Source organism: Xenopus laevis, chromosome 8S (assembly GCF_017654675.1).
Source record: "Xenopus laevis strain J_2021 chromosome 8S, Xenopus_laevis_v10.1, whole genome shotgun sequence".
Lineage (NCBI taxonomy): Eukaryota > Metazoa > Chordata > Amphibia > Anura > Pipidae > Xenopus > Xenopus laevis.
Genome location: NC_054386.1, coordinates 13,935,200 through 13,949,434, shown reverse-complemented (window position 1 = coordinate 13,949,434; position 14,235 = coordinate 13,935,200).

The following is a 14,235-nucleotide window of genomic DNA, read 5'->3' as shown; positions in this document are numbered from 1 at the left end:
GTAATTTGGATCTTTGTACCTTAAGTCTACTAGAAAATAATGTAAAAAATTAAATAAACCCAATAGGCTGGTTTTGCTTTCAATAAATTGATATCTAAGTTTGGATCAAGTACAAGCTACTGTTTATTATTACAGAGAAAAAGGAAATCATTTTTTAAAATGTGGATTATTTGGATAAAATGGAGTCTATGGGAGCTTTCTGGATATCGGGTTTCCGGATAAGGGATCCAATACCTGTATTTGAATTTAGATATTGGAGGAAAGCAAACCTATAAAGATTAAGAACCTAACTATTCTGAAAAAAATATATAAATAGATTTTCTATAGATACAGTAAGACATTAAAGCTCCATTTTAAGACTGTTTTGTATTCCCTAGCATGTTGTGGACAAATCCACTCGAAATATCGGTTTCTATATATTTTTCAAAACATGCACGGTTAGAAAACTAGAATAACTAATATTCCATTTCCACCTTCCTCAATTTTGTTTTGAAGCCCAAAAGAAGACATTTAGCAATGTTGTACTGTCATGTACAGTGCTACGCAATATGTTGGCGCTATATAAATACATGTTAATAACTGTATAAACGTAATTATTGCAGAGCAGCTTTTTCTTTTATGTTATTAAAACTGACATTTGTCAACTGTAAAATAAAGGATTTGCCCTTATTACTACAGAATTTTCTTTCATTAATTTAAAACTCCTGGTTAAACCACTACTCAAGAGCACACAGTGTTTGTATATTTGAGAGGCTCCCTTACATGCTTTACTGTAAATAAGGCATTCCTTTTTCTGGTGCTCACAGAAACATGCTACATAAACTATTTTGTATATATAATTCATTTTGCAATCATTATCTTCTTTCTTCTAGATTATTTTTTTTTTCCAGTCAGTATTTCAATGTCAGAAAGGAAATACTAGGGGACACTGTCTGTCAGTTAAGTCCCACTAAACAATTCAACAAAACTGCCTTACGTGAGATGGGTGTTTGTGCGAGAATTCATTTTGACACTTTGGGACATAGTCATCATTTTTGCTATATCTGCAGCTGCTTTATCATATACATAAGGGTGGAAAAAAACAAGCAAAGCATCTAACAATACATTAATATCAAGTGCCTAACAAGGAGTAAGGCCACCCTTGGTCTTCAGAACATCTTCAGTCGTTTTTGGAATGCCGTCCTACAAGTCCTGAACTGGGTGTAGTAAGATACTTGACCATATTTAAAATAAAAAGCTCAACTTCCTTCAAGGATGAAATAATTCTGTGCTTCAGTACCTTCTAAAAAGATTCAGTGATGCTTCGATCTGGTGACTGGAGAGGCCATGCAAGGTGCTGACTACATCCAGGTATTCATGAATTCACCATTTAATTAATTTTGCAGTGTGTATAGTGGTATAATCAGCTTGGAATATGGCAACATGATGCACAAGGGAACCCTGCACATTATAAGACCATGTGGATCTAATGACAAGATGGCTACCCATACTGTACCATTATAGATCTACCATGTGCTTAATAGTGATGGGCGAATTTATTTGGCAGATGAAAATTCGCCGGCGTAACAAACATTTTTTCGCCGGCGTCGGAAAAAACGGACGCCGGCATCAAAAAAACGGGCGCCGGCGCCGTTTCACAAATTTTTCGGCGCCAGCGCAATTTCGCCCATCACTAGTGCTTAAGAGTTAGCAACATATAGGGGGTTATTTTTCAAAGTCTGAATTTATCTCAACATTTCCAGCCACAAACTCCAATCTAATCCACATGGGTTTTTTCGGTGTCTTTATTCAATTCTGATTTTTCACCGAAAACTCAGATTTCTTATGCCTTTTGCCCGAAGACTTTGAAAACTTTGCGGTATTGCACAAAACCCAGCACACAAAAACACACATCAACAAATCTCCCATTGACTTATATGCAACCTCAACAGGACTGATATGCCGGATTTTCTGATTCGGACTTTTCCATCCTCGGGGTATAATAAATTCCTAAAAATTAATGATTTTTTAAAATTTTATACTTTTTATACTTGGAGTTTAGTAAATAACCCCCATATTGTTGCATGAAGTCACACGTTTCTTTGTCCAAACATGAACAAAAGTCAGAAATACTGTAATATCTTGAAAGCAGGGCTCTCTAAAACCCTAGTTTTATTCTATTGCACGTGTTTGTTCATTTATTGCAAGTTCCATTATTTATAATAATAATATTGTAAAGTGCTCTGCAATTTGAAGGAAAACTTTTTGGGGTGTTTAGCAACTATTCTCTTATTCACCATCAACAAGCTTCAACACCAACACTTTTCGATGCTGATGTTGTTTTCGTGGTATAGACTATCATGACCATTGTGATTGCCCCCCTTTCACACATCGCTTTTGTCGTTTTGTGACCAATGAATGTTTAATTTGGCCTACAACTCTGTACAACTCTGTTAGTTGCATTATTGTTTGAAACACCTATTCAAATGCTACTTGTCAGACTTCTTTTATAGCCGACACATGCTGCTAATTCAATCAATCTAATATGACTCATCAGTGTAGCCGTCTTTGTCATTGTGATTTAGTCACTTCAGATTTAACACTCTTTTCCATCTGCTGTTCTGTTATTTTGTCAACCTATATAGCTGTAACAGCCGTGACATTACTGTTTGGTTTCTGAAGGTGTATAATACAGGGCCCCCACCAATTTCATTTATGACTGAGGCTTCGTAGTAACTGAAGCACACCGTTTCACAAGACAAGAAGAATGACAATCAGTGGTTTATTATCTTCAAGAAACAAATAAGAGGAGAGAAAGAAGCAAACAAAATATAAAACGTCTGCCTGGGGTGAAAAAAAAAAATAAGCCTGACATTTGTCTGAAAATATACCTGGATGGCTGCCCATCTGTAGAAATGACTGAACATATAATGAAAGAACAGCTGTCTTTAGCAGCTTTAAATGTGCATGTAACCCGTCTACAATTTATTGACTAGCCTTAGATGCTTATTGCCTATGACAATTTAAATACCATTACAGCAAAGTTTATACTACAAAGTCCAAGTTTAAAACTGGAATCTTTGCATGAGCAGCTGGGTTATTTGTTTATGTGATGGACAGGAAAAAATGACTTCTGTAATCTTTGGTTTTGGCTTTGAGACATTATATTAGAAGGGGAAAAAGGAAACTCATTTCAGCTTGTCAGGCAATGCTTAGCAACAATGACTCATTTGTCCCTTATGTTGTTGTGTTTTGCAGCATTTTGTCTAGGCCAGACCCTGTCACAACTGTAACCCTTATGCTGTAGCTCAACTACAACTCCCATCATTCTCAGACAGACTTTCTGAAGACGACAGGAGATGCATTTCAGCAACCAACTTTTCAGCAACATTTGAGAGTTCTATATGCATTTCTGAGCTCCCTTCTGTTGGCTGACCGCATTCCCCATTTTGTTCCTAGCATGAAAGACAATGTTTTAAATCATAATAATATCCAGGCTGTAAGCACATTATAGCACACATGGAGAACTTGCAAATGTCATGTGTTTTGCATTTGACTTTCTGATTTATGGTTTGAGCTTCACTTACACAGCTGCAATCTCATTTTCCTACAAAGATGTTTTCTATTTTTCTATTACTTTACCTCGTCCCATCTTGATTCTGAGGAAAATGAAAGCCACCAGGTAAAAGTGAAACAGAAGTATTTTTGGTTATTTCCATCTCTGACACTGTAATGTAGTAAATACATTTAGGAGTTATGGCAGTACCCAGATAATTCTGGCAAAAAATCGGGAGGGACCTACTGTTAACTGAAGAAGTAGACAAAATACTATTTCAATTTAAAATATCTTTATTAGGACATACATAAGCCTAAACTTGGCCATAGATGTAAAGATTTTTAAAAGATCCAATCATTATCGTGAGACCACGAATATTTCGAAACGATTGTTTAAATGTACGATGTGTCCATCAACTAAAAAGACCGTTTCAGACGATATTGCCAACAAAACTGAACGGTTTTGGCCCTGCAGACAAGATAGATTGCACTAGGGGCGATAAAGATTTTTTAACCTGGCCGATCAATTTTCTGAAAGATGTCGGCCGAAAAATCATAAGATGTACAATCGTTCGAATCCCACTGACTTCACTAATTTCGACAGATTGGTCAGACTAAAATCGGTCATTCGGCAAGAAAAATCTTTGCGTCTATGGGACCTTAAAGGGCATGTAAAGTCTAAAATAGAATAAGGCTAGAAATGCTGTATTTTGTATAGTAAATATAAACATGAACTTACTGCACCACAAGCCTAATTAAACAAATAATTTATGCTTTCAAAGTTGGCTACAGGGGGTCACCATCTTGTAATTTTGTTAAACAACTAAGACTGTGCACATGCTCAGTGTGGTCTGGGCTGCTTAGGGATCGTCTTAAACAAAGCTGCTTGAGTTCTGCATGGCTGGGAAGTAAGGCGGGGGCTCCCCCTGCTGTTCATAAGTATGATTGTTTCCCTGCTCAGCAGTTAGGGACCGTCTGACAATTCCTATCCACAGCAGTAAATGAAGGGAGAATTTCACTGCATACAGTCAGGTTTCTTAGAAAAACGGTACACATTTTTTTAATTAAAGTATATTGGAGATAGGTTTCTTTTTCATTAAAGAAAGTAAAAATGGGATTTTATTTTTTGCCTTTACATGCCCTTTAAGGGCAGAGACACACAGATTCGGGGAGATTTGTCACCTGGCAACAAATCTCCTCTTCTTCGGGGCGATTAATTTCCCCGAACTGACATCCCACCGGATAGAATGTAAATCTCGGGCGGGATGGCACTAGGATCGCTTTGTTTTCCAAAGTTGCCCAAGGTTGCCCCACGAGGAAACTTCGGGCGACTTCCAAGTGCCATCCTGCCAGCGATTTACATTCTAACTGGCGGGAAGGCAGTTTGGGGAGATTAGTCCCCGAAGAAGATGAGATTTGTCGCCGGGCCACTAATCTCCTCGAATCTGACTGTGTGTCTCTGCCCTAACGTGTAAGCCTATGAGCTTATGAGCCTATGAGTAAGTGAAATGCGTTAGACTTCTGTAGATCCTAATAAATACTTTTTAATTTTTAAATAGTATTTTGGCTTCTTCACTTAACAGTTTATCCCACTAAACTGTGGATAAGCCATGGACTGGGGGTTCCTGGGATGTGACCACTGTACATAACTTTTTGAGTTAATTGGACTTCATATATATATATTTTGTGCTCTGAAAGTAGAACTGTACACCACAGCAATATCACATACCCAGCTAATTCTGTTTCATTTCATAGGCTTTTGTTTTCAATTTCACATTTTCCCTCTTTGAAATGCTATGCTGAAATTGCCTCTCAGCTTCCCTCTCTACTCAGCCAGCTTAGTGAGACACCTGTATTCACAAGACAAACAAGACTAGAATCAATGCAGGTCTGTAAGGTCTGTAAGATACTTGCTTGAAATGTTATTGGCAGGGGCAAGAATAAACATTTAAACATGGGATTTTGAGAGATGACACTTTACTAGCAGAAAATGCTGGCATCTGCATATTTTAATAAAGACAAATATATAGCCATATAATCTATTACCACATTATTCACTGAACATTTGCAGAAATAAAAAGTCAATCTCAGATATAAATGGGATATATTTGCCCTTAAACCACGGGCTTGGCACAGGTTGCTAGTAATTGGACCATTTATTTTCAAGGGGAACTAAAGCACTACTGTACAGAGCGTTTGAAACAATAACTTAATCTGTTTAGAACCTACAGATTGTCAAATCCTCACCAAAGATGGATATACCTCTAATGGAATATACTTTGACTTCCAGAGAGATCTGCTGTATGTGCAATTGCAATACTGCAACTTACATCCAGTGCTATAACATTTTGGTCTGTGTGAACACGGGCCAAGTTTTCCTGGACATGATCTCTCATTTTTATCTGCAGTTATATGCCTCTTATTAACCATTTCTGCATGTGATATACACTTTTTAGAAATACAAAATAGAAATGTGGCTCAGGTGCTCAAGCCCCAAACCCAGCACTTGAAATCACAGCTAATTCCTCAGCTCACTAAAGTTTTAAAAATAGATTTAGAAGCATCTGATACACTCACTGAGAGTTGTTGGTGGCCCCTGGGCCTGTGGCAAGGGGAGAATTCCAACATTTTATCCAAATGGGTGCACATTCACCAGACCACCAGTCATAGGAGTATGGCTCATTTTATTTGAACTTTATTAAAACATGCTTGATGCATTTTATGTCTTGCACTTCATAAGCATACACAATTATATCCCCCAACTCAAATTTTTCTTTCCTTTTCTTTTTCTCTTTTCCCCTTTTCCCTTTGAAAGGCAGTTTTACCAGGGGTGAAAATTGAAAATATCCAGTGTATTTTCTCACCTTTCATTCTGTAAACTTTGAGTTTTGATGTCATGTACGAGATTTAAATAAACACATTAAATAAAAAATAACATGGCTTAGCTTTGGCAAATACTCTAGGAATCTTTATTTATACACACTGATCTCTACACTATATCCCTTCATTAAAGGGGTTGTTCACCTTTGTTTTAACTTGTAGTATGATGTAGAGAGTGATATTCTGCGACAATTTGCAATTGGTTTTCATTTTTTATTATTTGTGATGTTTGAGTTATTTAGCTTTGTTTCAGCAGCTCTCCTGTTTTTTTTACCTGTGAGCAACATTAAGGAGTTGGGGAGAAACACAAGCATGAAAACTGTTGCTGGGGTGCCAAGTAAGGGCTGTGATTGGCTATTCGGTAGCCTCTGTGTGATTTGCCAGCATATAGGAGGGTCTGTTTGCCAGTACACCTGGTTTTTCTGCAACCAAAATTTACCTCCAAGCCAAGAATTTAAAAATAAACACCTGCTTTGAGGACACTGAGAGCAATGACCAAGGGGTTGGGGAACCACTGCTGTAGCACATTCATATAATTAAATTACAGTCTCAGGTGCCAAGTTAGGTAGGTTCTTTTGCTTGGGTTTTGGAGTAAAAGTGAGTGAAACCCATACCCAGTTACTCAACCAGTCAAATAATCATATCATTCTATCAAGAAGACCTGGATAGAACAACCAGTAAGGATTGAAGGCATTTGCTACAGTTCTATAGTAGCTATCATTTTAGTGCATTTGAGGTTGTGGCTCTACAAAATTAATTCCAATACTCTAGCCAGCAATAGGCTATTTACTTTCAGTCACAGGTCAACAAGTTCTAAAATATTAAGCTATTCCGTGGTCTTCTTAATAAAGAATGTCAGTATTTTAAATGTTTTTTTTATTAAAATGTAATGTCAGTATGACCCAACTATGTAGCACTCCCAAATAGCCATTTTCCATTTTCATGAACTTTTCAATTAATTATGTCCTATGTCCCGATTTCCATTGCAATTTTTGAATATCACTCCTTATTCTTTATAAAATTATTATCTATGGGAAAACTGATGGGCTGGAATCCATTTGGCTTCTTTTGTGCCGAAGTTCAGAATCCAAATAAGAAAATACATAAGAGTAGGATTCAAAAATAAAAAAAAGCATATTTACTCAGTGGTAAATGTGATTGATTGGACAAGAACTTCCCAAAACTTAATTTGTCACTGTGTTACAACTCTCAGCTCTCTGAGTCAGTTTACCTCTCTTTGCTTTATTCCAGTAAGATTCATGCCAAGGCTGAATATGCTTAATGCCTGCAAATGCTTTCAAAGCATCAGGGCCACACACAGAGCATGACTTTAGTCCAAGGCCAAGGGAAACTATATTTTAGATTTACAATAAGAAATATTAGTCCAGGGGATCTACCCACACCATGTGCTTAACACCATTGTGTTGTGCCACTGAGTGTCTTCAGTACTGCAGGACTCAGCCTGTACATTCTGTTCAGCCGCAGCTGTAATGTAAAGCATTAATTCTACCCTTTCCAATGTATCTTTGTCAAAACTACGCAACATGGTCACAGGAATTGATTATCACAAAGACTTTCAACATGTTGTTTGCTATTCATGAACTAAAGGCATTGTCTAAGGTTAACAGAAAAATGAATGAAAACAATTAGGTAAAAAGAAATATGGATTAAGTTAAGAATCCCTGAATAACAGATTTTCCATGGTTCCTGAAGTACGGGAAGTTGATGGGGATGTTTGTCTGTCTGGCTTTATAAACTCCATTAAGCCAACCTTCTAGCCTACTCAATCAAATTTTCCAGGAAGAGAAAACAGTCGGGAATAGAGAGCTCACATATATAACATCCGTGTACTGCTGTAATAATGTGAGACTGTTTGTAATGAGATCCTCAAAGTGGTGAGAAGCTAGGCGGTCTTCATCACCAAGGGATGAATATTGGCATAATTATGCTCAATGTAACCAATGCTTCATGCAGAAGTAAAAGATCTGTGAAAAACAGACTGGTGGAGATGTTATTAAATATGCACTGTTAATGTCTGCCAAATTGTGTAAAATGAATTAGCCAAGCTGAAAATAATTGGCTTTCCAAATAAGACCAGAATATTTTTTGTTTAACAAATGTTTAAAAATGTGATATCACTTATGGCACTATGTAAAGAAGCAGAGGCCACGACAATTTTAACAGCTGCTTAATGTCTATCATGCTTCCCACTCTTGACCCACGAATATTGGCAAATGCAAACATGGTGCACATTTTCTAATCATCTCAGTTAAATCAATTATATAATCTACATAGCCAGTATCTACCTACTTAAAACTAATCTGCTAAAACCTGTGAAAGTCATCTGTTACCCTTAACACGGAAACCCAGAATCTGCTGCCGTTTTTCTGCCTCTACGGGAGGCATTATTTTGTAATGTTTTGTAACAGTTTGTCTAACTTATAAATAAAGAATGAATACCAATTTATGACCTTTAAAGTTTGATCAACGTATGATTACTTTCCTGAATCAGCCTTATTTTAAAATTATAAAAATAAAATACATTTTATAAATATTAGAGAGGAAGTGACAATTTACTAAATTGAAGGACTTGCATTTCTTCCAACAGTTGCAGCAATTACTTTTCACTGGTTTACTGCAGTCAGGGCAATAAAAGTGTATGTGCTTACAGGTTGCTAGAAGTCTGTTTTCTATAAAGGTACCACTACCTCAAGGTAACTGAGCTACAGAAATTTAAAGGGTGACTATCGCGAAAATGAAAATTTAATATAAGCTTCATCATACTAAAATAAGAAACTTTATAAATACATTCAATTGAAAATTCTGTAACGTTTCTGAAATAATCAAGTTTATTTTCACTATTCCTCTCTCAGCATCTCTTCGTTCTCTCTTCATTCAGCAGTTCAGGGCGTCGGATATTAATTGACAGTTAGATCCAATATATTTTTTATTGGGGCTACTTTTGCCTAGAAGATGTATTAGCGCTCACTCTATTAAAATCACCAAAAAATCTGTCTCTCTACATGCAAGATTTGTGCAAAAGGCAGTTATTTTGTTAGATTTAGCTTGCTAGAAAAGTAAGCCCCCTATTGGATATAACTGTCAATGAATATCTGACACCCAACTGCTGCAACAAGAAAGAATGAAGAGAAACAGATGCTGAGAGAGGGATAGTGAAGATAAACTTGATTATTTCAGCAATTATGCAGAATATTTAATTGATTGTATATAGAATTTTTTTTATTTCAGTGTGATAAAGCTTATATTACATTTTCATTTTTGCGATAATTGCCTTTTAAACTCTAAATTCAGTCAGTGAGATCAGAAAAGATAAATATGGATGAGTTTTAGTATGTATGCGCGTGTATGTAACTATTTGCATACGTTTGTATACAGGGCTGCTCCAAGGCAAGGTGAGAACCTTAAAAAAATGAACTATGTCCTAATAAATATTTTTGTATTTTTAGTAATAATATTGAATGTTTTTGGAGGGACTCACAACTAGTGATGGGCGAATTTATTCGTCAGGCGCGAATTCACGGCGAATTTGCGCGATTCGCCGCCAGCGAATAAATTCTCGAAACGCCGTGAAAATTTGCGGCAAAAATTCGCCGGCGTCAAAATTTTTTTTTACGAAAATGTGGACGCCGGTGCCATTTCGCGAATTTTTCGCCGTTTCGCGAAATTCACAAATTTTTCGGCGAAGCAAAATGGCGCAAATTCGCCCATCACTACTCACAACTATTGCTGTATTTTTAAGGTGAGAACCTTTCCTCAGGCGGCAGCAAACGCCATTTACAAGGGGCGACAAAAAGCTGCCTCTTTTAACTCTAAGAGCCGAATTTCCGAGTTTTAATCCGGAAATTCAGCTCCGCTAGTGCAAAGAGCGCAATGCTAGCCCCCTTCTGACCTGCTCCAACGCTGATTTTTAAGCTTGTAGCGGGAGAGGGGAGGCGGCATCTAGGCTGCTGCCTCAGGCGGTGTTTGTATATGTGTGTGTGTATTGTTCTCCTTTGTATGCAGCTCCTGGCCTACACATTACTAAGATTTTTAAAAGTTGTGTCTGTGATTATTGTGTATCCTAGTGTAGAATACAAATATGTCAACCCTCAATATATCAGCTACTGAGTCAATAATTACAATATTTAAACAACCACTTTTCACTGTATACTATGAATAAAAATTAACTGGATTCTAGCTGGCGGGAAGGATTTTCGGGGACATTAGTCCCCCGAATAAGAGGCAATTTGTTGCTGGGCGACTAAACCTCCCCAAATCTTTGCATGTGTCTCTACCCTAAGGGTTAAAAATAAGGACTCTAATTAATTAATTGATAACCGCAGAGTGAGAAATGAAAACAGCCCTTTTATCAACAATTCATTTTCCCCAGGGAGAGAATTTTACAAATTTAATATTCTCACTATAAAGCAAAAAGGCTTTTTTGTACCTTCAGCTGAAATCTCCTTTATTGTAATGTCAAAGGATCTTCCAGTGAATAAGCATCCAGTGTTTATTCCCTTATATAAAAATGGAAATCAAAATGAGATACATTTTGCATGAGCTGCTCAGAGATGCAAATCGCCCCAATAAAAATGAATGGTACGGTCCTGTTAATGAAGCACTTCCCTAGGAACGTAGAGACAGAACACATTTTTAGCTCCTCTACTGAGTTGCCTATGGAGACAAAGGTCACATCAGAAGGATGAATCTCGTGTTAGTAGGTGAGGGGGACTCCTGATACATGTTTTTTTATCCTTGTACCCCCATTGAAAGTGTTGCATTATTTCAGGTCTTAGCGTTGGGGCGCAACAGTATGTCCACAAAAGAAATAATAAACAGCCTCCGTGGTTTGCAAATACTATACGACTAATCACAGACCGACCTTTTAATGATATGCAATATTCCACAATGCAGAACATCAATTGGCATCTCTAACTTTCATTTCATCTCAAAATCTTGTCAAGTGGACAAAAGAACTTTCCCCAGGCCGGCATATCCTAACACTGGATGTGTGAGAAATAAAGATGTCCATATAGACTAAGATAACCTCTAAGATAGCCCCTGGACCTGCTTTCAATTTACAATAAATTTCATTATTAGATTTTTGTCATTTGTCTTTGTTTTTTGCTTACAAAGTAAAACAGCAGAGGGAAAATGTTATTGCAAATGAAATTTTTGGAATCATCTTACATATTTTGACCGTTTCTCAGCCTCAGATGTTAGTGGGGCAGCACAGAACAGGGAAAGCTGACAGTCTTAAATTAAATTAAAGCATTGTTAAAATTCAGCCGTCCACATGAAATGAAAAATGTAACTGTCTCTCTGGAACCGCTAAGACTTTTGCACATTATTTGGCCACATCACTTTGGCTTCTTACTATCGCTGCTGACAGCTTCAAAGCCTCTCCCTTTTAACCCACCTCCTGTAGGTGGACCAAATCTCCAGCCAAAAATAAATCTTGCGTCCAAAGTGTTTGTTTGCTTCAGGTCCCAGATGCTGTACTCTGGAAAATATTTTAAACAAAGTCTGGAGGGTCACATACAGGTTCTCTTAGTCACAATCTGTAGCTTAGGACTGTAACCACTGCAGCAAAACAATATTCAAGCAGCACTTAGAGCTAATGCCTGTATAGTCACTCCAATCCATATCAGCACAGATGGTGACCTGGATGTACCCCCCTTTTTATGCACTTTTGGTTTACTGAAATCTATAAATTGGTTGTGTAATTGAATTCTCTGTGTGTCTAGTCAAGTAACTAACAAATGCAAGGACATACAGTATAGTGGTTTGCTCATGCTATCCTTTTGATTGGATGCCACTCACTTTATTTCCCAAAATCCTATTAGCATAAAATGACTAAAGGTGGCCGTAGACTCAAAGATCCGCTCGTTTGGCGACATCGCCAAACGAGCGGATCTTTCCCCGATATGCCACTAACTGCATGGCTATATCGGGGGTAACTTGAACGTTCAGCCGTATGGCCGAACGATCGAATCACGATGCGCCAAGGGGCTCCGATGGGTCGGTCGGTTAAAAATCAAACCTTCCCGATCGATATCGTGGCCAGATATTGATCAGGAAGACCGTCGGAAGCCCCCATACATGGGCAGATAAGCTGTCAAATCGGTCCAAACGACCAATATCGGCAGCTTTATCTGCCCGTGTATGGCCACCTTAAAGGGGAAGGAAACCTCCTCGGCGCTAACCCCCCTCCCCCCTCCCGTGTATTGCCCCCCCTCCCTCCTCCCACTGGGCAAATGCCCCTAACTTGTTACTTACCCTTCTGCGCAGGTCCAGTCCAGGGAGTTCACAGGCGACATCTTCTTCCACGCGATCTTCTTCCTCCTTTGATGCGCCAAAAGTCACGCGCATGCGCAGTAGATCGTACCGGCGAAACGATCCTACTGCGCATGCGCCGGTCAAAGGAGGAAGAAGATCGCGTGGAAGAAGATGTCGCCTGTGAACTCCCTGGACTGGACCTGCGCAGAAGGGTAAGTAACAAGTTAGGGGCATTTGCCCAGCGGGAGGGGTAGGCCAGGGGGGAGGAGGGAGGGGGGGCAATACACGGGAGGGGGGGTGGGGGGTTAGCGCCGAGGAGGTTTCCTTCCCCTTTAAGCTACATGTCCAATACTTACATAGATATATTAAGGGACCAGCAGAACACGACAAAATATGTGAGGTTGGCACTATGCAGGGCCAGGATAAGTACCTAATTTGGCAAAGTCCTAATGCCACTTTCAACCAACTATTTTTCTACCCATCACCCAAACCACAAAGTGATGCATCTGCAGTGTTGTTGCTGTTATTTGCTTCACAAAAGCTGTCTAATGGTCCAAGAACCACCTCTTACTTTTCTTGGCTATTAAGGGGCAGATTTATCAAGGGTCGAATTGAATTCAAGGGAATTTTCGAAGTAAAAAAATTCGAAATTCGAAGAAATTTTTTGGATACTTCGACCATCGAATAGGATACTACGGGGCACATTTACTTAGGGTCGAATATCGAGGGTTAATTAACCCTCGATATTCGACCGTCGAAGGATTTTAAATCCTTCGACTTCGAATATCGGAGTCGAAGGATTTAGCGCTATTCGTTCGATTGAACGATCGAAGGAATAATCGTTCGATCGAACGATTAAATCCTTCGAATCGAACGACTTCAATACTTCGCCATATTAAACCTGCCAAAGAGCTATGTTAGCCTATGGGGACCTTCTAGAGCAGTTTTCAACGTTTTTTGAAGTCATAGAAAAATCGTTCGATCAATGGATGAAATCCTTCGAATCATTTCTCGATCGAACGATTTTACTTTGACCGCAAAACGGTCAAATTTGGTGAAAAAAACGTCGACTTCGATATTTGAAGTCGAAGTAAAGCCATTCAATGGTCGAATTTCGAAGTATTTGCTAAATCTGCCTCTAAAAGTCTTCTGATTGATTATTCTGGGCCCCATACAACATTAGTGGGGGAATGTAATAAAAGTCGCAAAGAGCAAAACCATTAGCACAAATAAGAATAAAAAGTCTAATTTCACAATGTAATATGCTTCCTTAAACTGTTATTACACTGCGAATTTCATTTGCGTATTTCCAACTTTTAAGAAGTGCTTGAAGATGTCGTAATCTTTTGGAGCAAACGTAACAACTTTTCCGTAAGAAGTTTTATTACACTCTCTGCGCACTGGCGCTAACTTTAAAATTCGCAAACCTTCTTCCACTGACGGAAGTGGTCGCTAAACAGTTTCCGGGTTCGCAAAAGATATACAGGTATAGGATCCCTTATCCGGAAACCCGATATCCAGAAAGCTCCGAATTACGGAATG